The sequence below is a fragment of the Bicyclus anynana genome, chromosome 10, assembly GCF_947172395.1.
Source record: "Bicyclus anynana chromosome 10, ilBicAnyn1.1, whole genome shotgun sequence".
Taxonomy (NCBI): domain Eukaryota; kingdom Metazoa; phylum Arthropoda; class Insecta; order Lepidoptera; family Nymphalidae; genus Bicyclus; species Bicyclus anynana.
Window position 1 is genome coordinate 2,715,606 of NC_069092.1, and position 14,706 is coordinate 2,730,311.

At 32.3% G+C, this 14,706-nt stretch overlaps 1 protein-coding gene across 1 annotated transcript in view; it reads right to left on the bottom strand.

Moving 5' to 3' along the window:
* LOC112050268 (uncharacterized) overlaps window positions 1-14,706 on the bottom strand; it is a 31,751-nt gene that overhangs the window by 4,671 nt on the left and 12,374 nt on the right. The gene's annotated exons all lie outside the window — the stretch shown is intronic.

A 14,706-nucleotide genomic window follows, 5' to 3' on the forward strand; every position in this document is an offset into this window, starting at 1 on the left:
TTGATACCATACCTAAAGCGAATCCTTTTTATTATTCACCAGAAAAAACCTTCATAAATAGTGGCCGTGATAAAGGTTAAATAATATGTTACGCTATTATTAGCGTATTCAAAATAAGCATGGAAGTCATTTACATAAATCATAAAGAGCATGGATCTCAAAATAGTTCCCTGTAACACGCCAAACTAACCTTTTTCAACTCAATAATGATGTACGTACCGATTCTAGTGCTGTATTTGTCGGCTATTTTCGAAACCATTTGAGTGCAACACCTGAGGGCATATTAAATTGAGACTGGAGTTTTACCAGAAGTATTGGAACCGAGGCGAAAGCCTTAGACTAATCGAGATACACAACAATTCTGGATATGTAATAGTTCAAGTACGCAGATATTGTGCAACAAAAAAATATCGATGACTAGAAATAAAAGTCAGAATTAATAGTAAAGTTTATGAAAATACCGAAAAAAATCATTTATAGTAGTCACCTAAATTGTACAATCTAGCCAACGTAAATCTTAACGTTCAATTAGCTAAAACAGTACGGCGTACTTTACTAAAAATATATTTTTAAAAATAAAAAGGGACTTCACCCGCCTTGACTTAAACCTATTTCTAACAAAAAAAATAATAATTATGTAACATACGTACTCACAGACATTCTTAAAAATAGAACCAAAGAAATGCACTTAACATATAACATTACGTAATTGAAATGACCCTTAAAATTAATACAATATTTTCACATTTCCATCATTTATAAAAAGTATAAAAGAACATTCGCCTACATACTAGTCGCAAACATTAATGCAATTTTAATATGAACATTGTACACACTACTATAACGCAATTGAATTCAAAGGAACTTTACATATTTAATGTATTATGTTAAGAAAATCTACTTACACTATGTAAACGTGACAACGAAAAATCTTAACATTTAACATCACAATATTATGCGTCTCATTATTATCTATCAACATATTCTTATCCTGTCTTTACTATTAGATCACACATATCGCGCATAATTAAGTAATCATCTTAAATGTATTTAGTAGAGCACGTAGGGCCTTGGTCTCGGTTATTTAATTTTTTTATTTATTGACAAGTCAAAGCGATAAACTCATCTCACTTAAAGTGAAGTGATGATGCAATCTAATATTTAGCGTGTTACAATCTAGTAGTGCGCTAACTTGAGACAGTACTATTCTCGATTCTCGCATTTTTACGTCGCATCATACTGGAACGCCCAATTAGTGGTACGTCTTTACTGGTATTGTGGTGATTACCTGAGGGTGAAATCTACCTCTAGACTAGAGTTGCTTTAGGAAATAAAAATATTAAATTGATCCAAACTGGGAAATTTGTCCTTTAATTATCCTACGCAATCTCCATTTAGAAAAAAAAGTGCCCAACTCTATCAAGCAATGGCTTTTTTATGATATTTTTGATATTTTACACATCCAGGACATTTCATCAGGATAGGCACGGCTGTAATACCTCTACTCTCTATGTTTATCGTCTACTTAATTCACAAACCCAAACTTTTGTAACTTTAAAGTACAGACTTTCATAGTTCTCCCTTGCATTTCCCGCCCTTAGAGTAAAAATTTAGTTATACTACAAAATCCTATAAGAGATTTAATCTAATAAATTCCTGCTTTTGTTATTTCCCTAAAACAAACACCGTGCTTTGCAACATCCTGAACGACGCTAGTTAATACTTGACGTGCGATAGATAGATTACAAACTAAATGAACCTCCCCTGCAACATCCTGAACAATATAGAAATGTGGTTGTATTTGTCCACGATCGACACGATCTCATACTTGACGTGCGATAGATAGATTATAAACTAAATGATCCTGCCCTGCAACATCCTGCACATGGTTGTGTTTGTTCATGATCGACACGATCTCACACTTGACGTGCGATAGATATATTAAAAACTAAATGATCCTGCCCTGCAACATCTTGCACAATATAGGCTCGTGGTTGTGTTTGTTCACGATTAACACTAACTCGTACTTCTCGTTTACGTGCGCGTAAACGTCGCATTTATTACTCGTCGGCTCGTTGCAACACCATCGGCTGGTGGCGCCGTTGCCGCAGTCTTCCCGTCTGAATGTATGCCCATTTATTATAAGGAAAGCGTTCCCCGTCGACAACGTCACCACAGTCACTGCAAAAAGAAAAGCAATGTTTTAGAATTTAAACTTTCCGGCAGTTTTTCATCGATAATTAGAAAAACGTCAAAAATTCACGTGCGGCGTAAATTCTGTCTATAGGTGAACGTCACGTTGTTTGAAAAAGCATAACTAACTTCATATGGGTTACAAAATAGTCAGGTATATTCCAGCAGTAAGTTTTAGCTCTCACCATACCGTTACATCCAAATCCTTTATTTCCAACGACATTAAGATACGTGTTATAGAAAGCTTAATAATAATAATACAATAGATATGCTCTATACGCCTTGTCGTCATAGTAATATTTATTTTCTAAATCCGTGGAAATATTCGTATTATGATTATTATGTATTTTAATAAAAAGCAGTATTGAACTATCAAACATCGTTTTATTAAACAACATTTTCATCAATTTAGAAAAACAATCTTAAATTCAAATCAATATTTTCTGAAATTCCAAATACATGGAATTCCAGTGGAATATATAAAATTATTCTTTGCATCAAACTTTCATGAGGTCTAGTTGGAGAGCGCTTGCCTAAGAGGATAACTAATTGATGCCCTCCACTTATGATTTGTGCACCTATAAGGTGAGCAAATCATAAGTGTCAGAAAACAGAAGTCGGAAGGATATTCCACAGGTTGTTGTTATTAGAAACGTCAATGCGAAACGTTTTGTACGAGTTGAATAGTACAATAGAAAATAATCAACCACTTATAATATAGAACAAAATTGACAATGTTAGATTTCATCAGATCTATATTCATATTTCATTCTCAATACTGCTAAACAAACATATTTGTATAATGAAATATATAAACACGCTCACAAATCGCTAATATGTTTAACTTACTCTAAATAAAGCAAAACGTACGATGCGGATCTGTGGACTCCTGCCTGCCGTTGGAGGTGTACCTAATGACAATAAACAGTCTAATGACAGGCATCCAGAGATCTGCTGAGGCTTCTGACGGATTTAAGTATTCTTTGTATAGAAAGTCATACAAGTGCGTACAATGATCCGCATCGTACGGATCGCATCTAACGGATTTTATCTACCGTAAAATTAAAAATCCATTTAATACGATGCGTGCGATACGTAGGTGCGATGCGAATCTGTGAACGCCTACCATAATCCCAACCCTGGGCTGAGAATTTGCCTTATTTTTTTAGAGGAAAGTCTTAGTAAATCTCCTTAGTCTGATCCAGGACTTGATATCCAGAAGCGACACAGGCTAACCAATGGCATAATAAATAAGGCAGATCTATTACTACTATCTAATTAATAAACGATAATAATATATAAATATATTTGAATAATACACACATCGACATCTGATTAATTTACAATATCATGCCTAAAATGAAATACCTAATTCTATAATATACCAGCTACTCCAGAAAACGTTGTTTTGCCATATAAAATTCTATCACACAGTAATAATAAAATAGCGATTAAAAAAAATTAAGGCGGATGTCTATACAATGTGTATATAATGGTGATATATCATAATATATTACTTGATTCTATAATACGCTCCATTGCCAGTCCTATAATACTTAGGTGCATCATGATTGTGGTTAAGATTAGAACGCATTATGTTCCGATCTTCGTTCAATCTTATTTTGGCGCTACATTTGTGTGTGATCTTCTCGGTGCAGTACCAGTATCTAATGTCCTTGTTGATCTGGCAAAACGTGTAGTTCTTCATGAGTATTAGATTCCGCTTGCCTCTTAATGATGGGATGAACTCGAAATTTAGGCCTGTAATCAAATCAGTGTATCAAAACTTTGGACATATACCTATTTCTATGTAGTAGCCTAGAAACGAAAAACGTCGACCGAACTAAACTAAATAGTACTACTGACTTTCTGAGTTCTGCCTTCTTTCTAACTTGAAACATGTTATAGACAAAATTGACTAAATTTAGGCATATTGGGTAGAATAAACAAACAAAAATGCTGAAATTTGTATGTAAAGTAGAATGTTATTTATGTATTGTAACTTTATATTTTAACTATCGGACATACACGAATTAGTGCGTGATCCAGTTGTAAATAAAAAAATCGATTCTATTAAATCAAATATTTACTACGCACATTTTCTAAATTATGAAATGTTTAATTGCCACTGCATACTAGAGAGCAGCAGGATCGAGAAGCAAAAATATAAGCATAACCACAAGTCCGTTATAAATGTTCGATCAATGGGCATCGAAATATTTATGTTTTGGATTAGTTGGCCATATTTACTAAATATGAACAATATTCCCATTCCCCTCTAATTAGTCTGAAAATACCGTGTTCGGAGTAGGTACGACAATAGACCAGAGGGTGAACTACAAGCCCAAGGTTTGTTTCGATTGAATTAAAATTAAAATATTCAATTTAATTGAAATATATTCAAAATCCTCTGCTGTCCAAATGTACCAAGTGTAATCCAAGTAGTGATTTAACATTAAACTCATACTTTAACATCTGACAAAACTTCCATCTTTCATTTTGAAGTACTTCGGAGCGCAATGGTTGTGGTCATTAAAGTTTCCAACGACCGTTTGATTTTCATCCACGTGGACGTGTTTCCTACAGCGAGATCTCCCTCTGGCTGTGCATTTCCATGAAACAACACCGCCTTTGCCCAAAAAGTTGGGCAAACTGAAGGTATAACCCTGCCACATCAGTAAAGTCTTCCCGGAAGCCACAGTTATCAAAGTCGCTGAAAAAACACACTTTTAACACAACAGAAATACGCATATAGAAAACATTACATAAAGAAGATAAATAAACCCCGAAGTCGCCCAAGAAAACGATGACTGTAATGCCGATTTTAAATTAACCAATTTAAGAATTTGGGTCTTGCCTTAGATAAGTTAAGTTGACCTAATTATGCCAGAAATCAGACCCAATGGCATACTTAATACGACCAAAAGGCATAATTGACTCACCCAAGTTTCTGACAAGTGTCATCACAAGTTTTGTCTTTGTAATTTGACATAAAGTAAGAAAGTGACAAAACTTACTGTTAGAGTATCTGACACTTATCAGAAGGTGATGACGATGTCGGAGTAGATAAATAAACTAGAAATGAGTTATTGTGCATAATTTATTATTTTTTAATTTGATATATTTTTTTATTTGTAGTATTTTTCAGAAAAATTAATTACGTCCTTTTCTTTTTATATACTATACAAAATATTTTATTATAAGTAATCCATTTGTCATTTACTTATCGGCTACGTTGCCTATAACACACAAGGATAAGTTGAATATATTATTGCCTATGCCTATTTTAAGAGATATTCGTAACATTGAAAATTTCTACCTACAATCTTCCTCTAATAAAGGTAGATTTTCGTATAATCTCTAAATTCGTCTTCTACGAATAAAAAAGCTATAAATTTCATTTAAATTATCCTGTATTTTGTCTCTTTTTTGTTCTAATAGTTTTCTGAGAAAATAGAAGCTTATAAAGTATATTATATGTATCTAAATACTATATTTAAAACCTTAAAAATATATAGTATACCTATTTACTTAAATAAAATATTCAATAAAAATCTTCTGATCCTTTTGAAAAATTTTGTACACGAGATTACAGTAAGTACTATAGAGTAGATACTTAGATATTTAGGTAGATTTTTAATAAATAAATACTAAATATAAACTTTCGTATTTCGGTGTCATTTCGTAAAGTTTTGAGAGAGCAACAACTCATGCTCATCAAAAATATACGAGATGGCGTAAAAGAAAAATAATAAAATGTCATAAATTAATAATGAACTAAATTAGTATGTCTAACTGAATGTGTTACGAAATTGGATATGCATATTCTCAATAGCTTTTAATGCACATACATATTTTTGTCTCTAACAAGAAATAAATAGTAGATATAAATTTTCACGTCTAGTAGATTTTTTGCAGTATCAATATTCTACACATCTATGTACATTAAATGCATGCATATTAGAATACTTCTCAAACCTTATAAAATATTTCCATCATATACCTCGAAGATGTACGATTTTGAAAAATTGTTCATTTTTTTCTTTTTAAATAAAGACATTTAAAACTATCAATATACAACATTTAATCCAAATATTCCGACTGGTTTCCGAGATCTCATAATATACATACATACGCGTATACATGTACGAGTATATATGTTTAATATACGTATAGTATACTTATATTACATTGAAGGTATATACAAGCTGTTAGTTTAAATATAAACAATTTCAATGCAGTTAGCTCATTGCTTAGCAATGGCATAGAGTCCATCAGGACTTATTTCCATGACAGGTGGATCGTGCGCGTGTTCATGCGATATACAGACGAGCTCATAGTCATCGTTGACGTGCAAGCAAACTGTGCACTTCCACCGTATCCTCCCGGAGCAGTACCAGCGCTCGCCGTTGGACATTGGAGACGGATTCGTGAAAGCGTACCCATTTAGTATCAGGATTGTTGCTCCGTCAACCGCAGTTACCACTTTCACTGTAAGAAAATATTGGCGTTTGTTTGAAATATCAGCTTTTTGGAAAAGCAAATCGAATAAACGTTTCATCATTCAAATGGTTAATGTGCGATTGGTCCAATTCAATAATTTAAATACTCTCGTTCGTTGAATTGAACAATCTCAGAATTACCTATATTGACCAGCAGGCTTATTCACTTTGACGTTTTGACGAATTGAGATTCTTTGTAAGAAATGTCATCCGGTGCCTACTGACAACTCTTCGTGGATATCATACAGTAGGTAGATGACATTTCTCAGTTGATTTGATATGTATTTTAATAAATACCAATTTAGTGACCAGCAGAATTCGACAAATTTCAATTAAATTACTCAAAGTGGTCTACTTAAAAAAACATTCATACCTACATTACAAATGTTTATACATTTTGCAGAAGAAACATCCGTTACCGTAAGTAGTATTCTTTTTTGATAACCTTAATTCTACTTAAGTTATCTAAACAGCAAACACTAAAACTCAATTGCAAAATCAAATCAAACATCCAAGAGTCCATTAAGAATTGACGTTGCAATAATTAAAGAAAGAAGAAGAAAAAACAGCGTGTAAAATAAAACTCAGCATTCCAAGCATGAAAGCATATTTAATAAAACCTACAAGATTTAATATAGGACTATATTTTAAGTATAAATGTAAATGATATAAAATAAAGCGAAATTAAAATACTTTCTACGAGGTAGATGTACATTAATTTTGTATTTTAAATATTACTTAATTCAACTTAAGGCTAATTCAAACCAATAAAAATTAAAACATTATTTGTCTGAATAGAACGTATTATTATAAGTAAACTTACTTTGGGGTATGTTGATATCAACATTGTGATTTAAAAACAATTGAACTTTTGTTTAAAGTAATCTAAAAGTTTCGATTTCATATGTGAGCAATGAATTCTGAAATATTATTATTTATAACTAAATAGCACTTATTTATTATATTTCTACGGTCAGAATAATTATAAAATATAAAAATAAAATCTGTTGATGATGAATTATCATGTGTCCTAATTTAATTACTTACATCTGAGTAGCATCACCTATAATTATATGTATAGAGGTAAAGTAAAAAGTGTTGTAATCTGTCTACTGAACCGATTTTAAATATTATTTTACCATTATAAAGGTAAACACGTAATTCATGTCATAGGCAGAGCATAGCGCGGGTGAAATCGCAAGGTATTTATTATAGTTTATTGCCGTCAAATACTGTTATAGCTTTGACTGTACCTAAGATTATAGACTCCGCGCCACGAAAGAAGTCCCGTGGCTAAAACCTGAACTAAAATTGACAGCGCCTTACAGAAATGACAATAAGACCGCCATTACCAAATGACAATGAGAGCCATTAAGACATTAGCGCCACATGAAGTAACTATTGCTTTTTGCTATATATTTTAACTTAAATACTAAGGTTAACTAAAAACTAAAAAAAAGTGTAAAATTAAAAACATTTGTGTGTATAAAACGTATTACTCAATCAAAACTTACATTATATATGTTGATATCAACATTTGAATATAACAAATAAACTTATGTAAAAGCGAATTATTATTTTTTTATTTAAATTACTGTAAGTATTCTTAGTAGATATGTATTATAATAAAATAATAATCAACTACAGTTAACCTTCTATCTGGCAAACTCACTACAGTCCAACTCCATAGTTGCCTACCATACCTAGAGATTAGAGAATAAATCAAATTACAAGTAATATTCCAAATTGTTTGTTCATTAGATTCCTAAAACAAGTTATTATTGAACACGACGAGGTAATTTCCAGTTTTCCGTAACTAAACTATCGATTGTTGCAATCATTGATTGTGCTATGATTTTAAAATTAATATAACTATTAAACCATGAAATAAACATGTTTAGGTTTAGGTTCAACGTCAGGTTTTATATGTTCGTGTGCTCCTTTCATCGCGACAACTTTCAGGTTTTGATCGGTCGTTAAGGTTGCGTTGCACTGATCCGTTTTACTTGCTGTGCACTTCCAAACTGTGCCCTTTTTAGATTTAGTCTGCCTTTTGAACTTGTAACCCTTGTATAGTAGAACGAAGACCTTCCCTTTCTTGTCACCTTTTATTAAAACTGGGTCTGGAAACAATGAATCCATATTAAAAAAATAGGTTGAGGTTTATTGACAATACGAGTAAGTTCTCCCTGGAGACATATATAGTGAGTCTAAATAATAATTGAATAGTCGTTCCTCAACATATAGGACATAGGGTCATAACTATGATGCCATAGAACTTGAAGTTCAAGTAACTTGAGATCATAACTGAGATGTTTATTTATATGCTGAGGAACTACTACACTGCACTAATGTACCTACGAGCTCTTCGGTTGAGTAACGTCTATCAATACGGGCCCAAGATGCCTTTTATGAGAGAGAGAGAGAGAGGTCAGTAGCGTAAGCCAGTTTCAATAACTGGACAGTGTTAGTTTCGAATTCGACTCTATCTCTTTCTATATAATGGTGTTAGACAGAGAAAGATACAGATGAATTCGAGTTACTAAGGAAGTTAAAAGAGTTAGTAGGGTTGATCTGGAAAGTTAAATTTTCCTTACTTGAATAATAATAATAACGTATATATTATTGGTTAATAGATCACGCGTAGATATCACATTCCTAAAAATAATTTTGGCGTCATCCACGCGAGTTAAAAATTCAAATGTTGTTAGCTCTTGCTCATCAACTGATTTATTGGAGGCCAATTTCAATAAACTGAGTTTTGGGAAAATCTCACATACGAGTATTCTCCGTATTCATCGTCATATAATTCCGGCGGTGGATTGCTGTGGATCACTTGTGTTTCGGTAACAGACCCGTCGTTATCCAGTATCAATTGAGCTGTGCAAGATTACGACCGTCGAGATGAGCAGTAACAGTTACCCGCATTTCTGCTTTCGTTGTTCTTTGCGAATCTAAATGATTTACAGAGCAACAGAATTTTTCCTCTCCTAGATGTTATGAATTTGACTTCCGAAAATTGACATTGAACAACATTGCGAATTTTTGGTATTTTTTTTCAAGTTACAATTATCTAAATCGTTAAATGGACCCCTAACCCGTATTATGTAAGCGATATTTATATATAGTACAGTAGGTTCTTTAAAAATAGGCTTTTTTAAAAAGAGGAAATACACATATTATATTGTAGTATTATCCAGTGTTCAAAATATATATTTTTAAAATTATATTTAAACGTTTTATACATATAAAAACACAATTCACATGGTGAATGATTTATTATTTGTGATTAACAAAAAAGAATCATTGAAGTCTAATAACAAAATAAATTATTTAGTATTTACCCAACACCTTCTATATGTGGTGGTTAATGTTTTTATAATTAATAAAAATAAATAACTATTTATTCATTAGTAAATCTGTGACTTTAGGAGACACTATTCAATCTTCAAAACACTTTCTTTATGATTAAAGCATATTGACACGATTTATGAAGTTTGTGTAATTTGTTCACCACAAAGTTTAAGATATCCTAATAAATTCTTGAATTCTTGTGAATGTAATATTAACATCTATTTGGGACATGGTGAGAGATTCTTGTGAATGAGATTTTATTGGCTTATATTCTTCAATGAAACTGTCCTCAATGAAGCTGTATCAATTAGAAAAAACTTGTTTCCGTATATTATGGTGTCCTGTTGGGTCTGCTTCAGGTGCGTTGAGAAAAAGATTTTTGTTTTTATTAGCGTAATTCGCTCTTAGAACGGTCCTAATGACTTCATCATTGGTATATCCAATCGTCGCCAAAAAAGTTTTTTTACATATTATTTCGTCGTTCAGTTTCCAGATGAGTGTGCAACTTCTACGAGAGTTACTGGCTAATTTAACTTTTGACTCAATTTTCGTTACATTTCTAAAAATGAAATCCATGCGTCTTTGACGATCCATACTCCAGAAAGCTGACCATATCCTTTTTCTTTCATTTTCGCTAATTTTATCATAACATTTTCTTTTACAGTTACAACGTGGTAACATAGGATGCTTCTGTCGTTGCTTCTCTAGATTTTTTATAGGATTTCTTTCTCGTTTATTTTTTTTTGCAACGAACGTTGAATGTATGTCATCGTTATTATTTTGTAGATCACTTGTAGCAAAATTTTCATCTGCTGACGGTACTTCATACACGCACGCGGAAATTTTTCCTGCATTTTCTGTGGTCACTTCATTATAAGGCCACGGTGTAGGATGATTAGTAGATTCATATTGTCCGGCCACAAGATATATTGCGCTTGGTCCGGGGACTGTGAAATTTTATCAAAATTAATACCAGCTTCGTCGGTCATTTAAGAAATTAAAGTAAAAAGAAAATAAAAAAGACTTTTGTACATTAACTAAAAAAATATATTTTAATATATCACAATTCTTCAACGAGGAATAATAAGTCAATAATAAGATTTTTTATAATGTTTTGTATATTTTATGTATAAAAAAGGAGAAATAAATAAAGAAGAGAGAGAAATTAGTATTATCTATACTAACATTATAAGAAAAAAGATTTGAGTGTTTGCATAGAATAGGCTTCGTACTGAACGGATTTGAAAAATTCTGTCACTGTTGGCGAGCTACGTTATCCCCGGGTGCTATAGGCTATATTTTATCCCCGTATTCCTAAGAGAACGCGAACTACGCGGGTGAAACCGCTAAAATAAAACCCACCAATTAATCTAGAAATGATTTAAATCAAATTTTCAATATTTTTTGTTGTACAATATAACTATTGTACTCAAAAAAACTCACACCTCACTGCCCTTTATTTCAACAAAAAGACATTTTTGATATTAAAATTATGAACACCTTTAAACGAAAATTATGTGTTTGAGGAGTACGAAAATTAGCACATTGGCGTAAGTATTGTGGTATGCCTATCGTTGAAACAATCGAGGCAGAGACATTTGTTGCACTCAACACATTCTGTGAGAACTTTTCTGACTTTTTTGTCAGCCTCTCGAGAAGGTAGGTATGTTCGGAATTTTTGATAACAACCTGAACATTTTCTTTGCTTCAACCCCTTTTTGAAGTAGTGTTTTTTTGGTATTGATGCGGGTTCTGAAATATGATTAGATTTGTTATAAATCACATGTCAGTTAGTTATGCATTCACTCCTAAATTACTAAACCGATTTTTAAAACTTTTTACCAAAGGAAGGACGACGATACGATATGCTTTCTTAATTCGAATTAATTGAATGAAAAAATGTAAAGTAATTTTGAGCACTAAAGTAATAACAATAAGTAAATCAATATCAATATTTAAATATGTATTAAACCTTACTCATAATATTTTTTAAACCTCTATTAGGTACTTCATCATCGCTTTCTAATACGAGTAATAATGTTTTAAAGGTCAAGTTAAAGGGTTCTAGTGTTCCGTAGTCCACAAGGAACCCTTTTAGTTTCGCCATGTCCGTCTGTCTGTCTGTCCTTCCGTCCGCGGTTTAGCGCAGAGACTATTACTACTAGAAAGCTGTTATTTAGCATGTATGAACATCAAACATGTCGACAAAGTCGTAAAATAATAATAGTACATTATGATATAAGTGCGGTTAGTTGTAAAATTTACAGCCGAGGCAATCTTGCTAGCCCGAGCCGTAGGCAAGCAAGCAAGCAGAGGCTGTAATTATCAAAGCGCACGTATGCCTTATGACGTATCATTAAAACAAATTTGCATTTTTGATGATGAAATTTTGATACGCTTGTATCTATCGGTCGATGTGCCAGGTACGACACAAGGCTTAAAGTAGGCTTTTTTCGCTGCCTTTGGGACTTCTAGCGACTTAATAAATTCATCACTACATGCCATTTTAAAATTAAATCAATACAGCGAAAAGAAAAAGCACCCGGAATAATTTTTACTTTTTACCTAATAGCGAAGTGCGCGCACCTGCGTTTTTGTTTTCTTAGGCTAATGCACTAAAAACATACAATATTAATAATAAAGTAAATTAATATTTTTGTGTTTTTGTTACAGATGTCAAAATTATTAAAATAATTAAATGTTTATTTATTGTGTTTTATCTAACAAGTTAATTTTATTCACAATATATGTTGACCACTTTTCTTTTATTTTGAGTTTTCTGACATAAAAACTCTTTATGAAGATTTAAAAAAGTATCTACCGTTCGTTTTTATACGGTAGATAAAAGCATTTACTTAAATTACGATAACGTGTGTGTAATGAGATACATTACGATATTGAAATTGGTGTAATAAGAGACACTTTAGGAGCAAATGTATTACCTATAAAATATTTTTTTAGGTTTTAATATTTTTTTTACTCGTTTATCTCATAGTGTGGCATCGTTGGATAGGTCAAAAATATTGTGGGTATGGAAACACTATTTTTCCATTTAGTCATCCGTTCGTAAAATATTAACCTATTAAGTGCAAATTTTTGTTACAATCAAGTGGGTCCCCGCCCCCTCCTAAACACCTAAACGGTTAGTTTATGGATACATAATGACTTATTAATCCTCTTAATACAATCGTATTAACTTTCCATCGTTCGTCGTATTAACTTTCCATCGTTCCTAATGAAAACGTGGAGGCATGTGTGTGTGTTGGGTTTCTACTTCGATGATGGTGCCACCGTTTTTCACAAACACTTGGGCTTTGCATTTCTTTGAGCTTCGAGATGAACAGTACCACTTTACCCCATTCCTGTTAGTGTTGTTTTCCGCGTAAGTGAATGACTTGTACAGCAGTAGTTTATTCCCTTTCCTGGATGTTACAAATTTGGCGTCTGAAAAATTAATTACAAATAACTGATATATTTAGTTCACCACAAAGTCCAAGAAATCTTAATAAATTCTTGTGAATAAGAAAGTAATATTAGCATCTATTTGGGGCATGGTGAACATTTAATTAAGGTTTTATTCTTCAATGAATATATCAATGAAGCTGTCCTCACATCAATCAGAAAAAAATTGTTTTCTTATATTATGGTGTCCTGCTTCAGGTGCGTTGAGAAAAAGATTTTTTGATTTTACTAGCGTTATTCGCTCTTAAAACGGTTCGAACGACTTTATCATTGGTATATCCAATCGTCGCTAAAAAAGTTTTTTTACATATTATTTTGTCGTTGAGTTTCCAGATGAGTGTGTTATTTCTACGTGAGTTACTGGCTAATTTAATTTTCGGTTTCATTTTCGTTACATTTCTAGAAATGAAATCTCTGCGTCTTTGACGATCCATACTCCAGAAAGCTGACCATATCCTTTTTCTTTCATTTTCGCTAATTTTTTCATAACATTTTCTTTTACAGTTACAACGTGGTAACATAGGATGCTTCTGTCGTTGCTTCTCTAGAATTTTTATAGGATTTCTTTCTTGTTTATTTTTTTTTGCAATGAACGCTGAATGTAAGTCAGCGTTAATATTTTGTAAATTACTTGTGGCAAATTTTTCATCTGCTGACGGTACTTCATAGACGCACGCGGAAATTTTTCCTGCATGTGCTGTGGCAGGCTGATTAGTAGATTCATATTGTCCGGCCACAACATACATTACGCTTAGTCCGGCGACTGTGAAATTTCATCAAAATTAATACCAGTCATAATCTATGAGAAATTAAAGTAAAAAGGAAAAAAAAGTTTATTCATTAACTAATAAAATATATACAATTTGCACCTGTACTAGGTGGAAACTTGCATTGTTGTAAGCTCTGCTCATCCATCAAGATAGACACTTATTAGTTAACAAATTACAAAATTACAACGTTGTGTGTGTGTGCGTAAGAGTGTGTATGTCATATGTGTCCGAATGAGTGTGTGTATGTGTTATAAGATATAATTTGCCCGTATTTATGAACACTTAACACTTTAATAAAATCAGTTTATTTGTAAGGGACAGTAAAGTTTCAATTATACGTTTCGGTTTTATCCAATACTTATTTACTACGCGTGGCAGCAAAACTTTTACTTGCTGCGAGTATTGAAAAGTGACCAGGCGAAGTA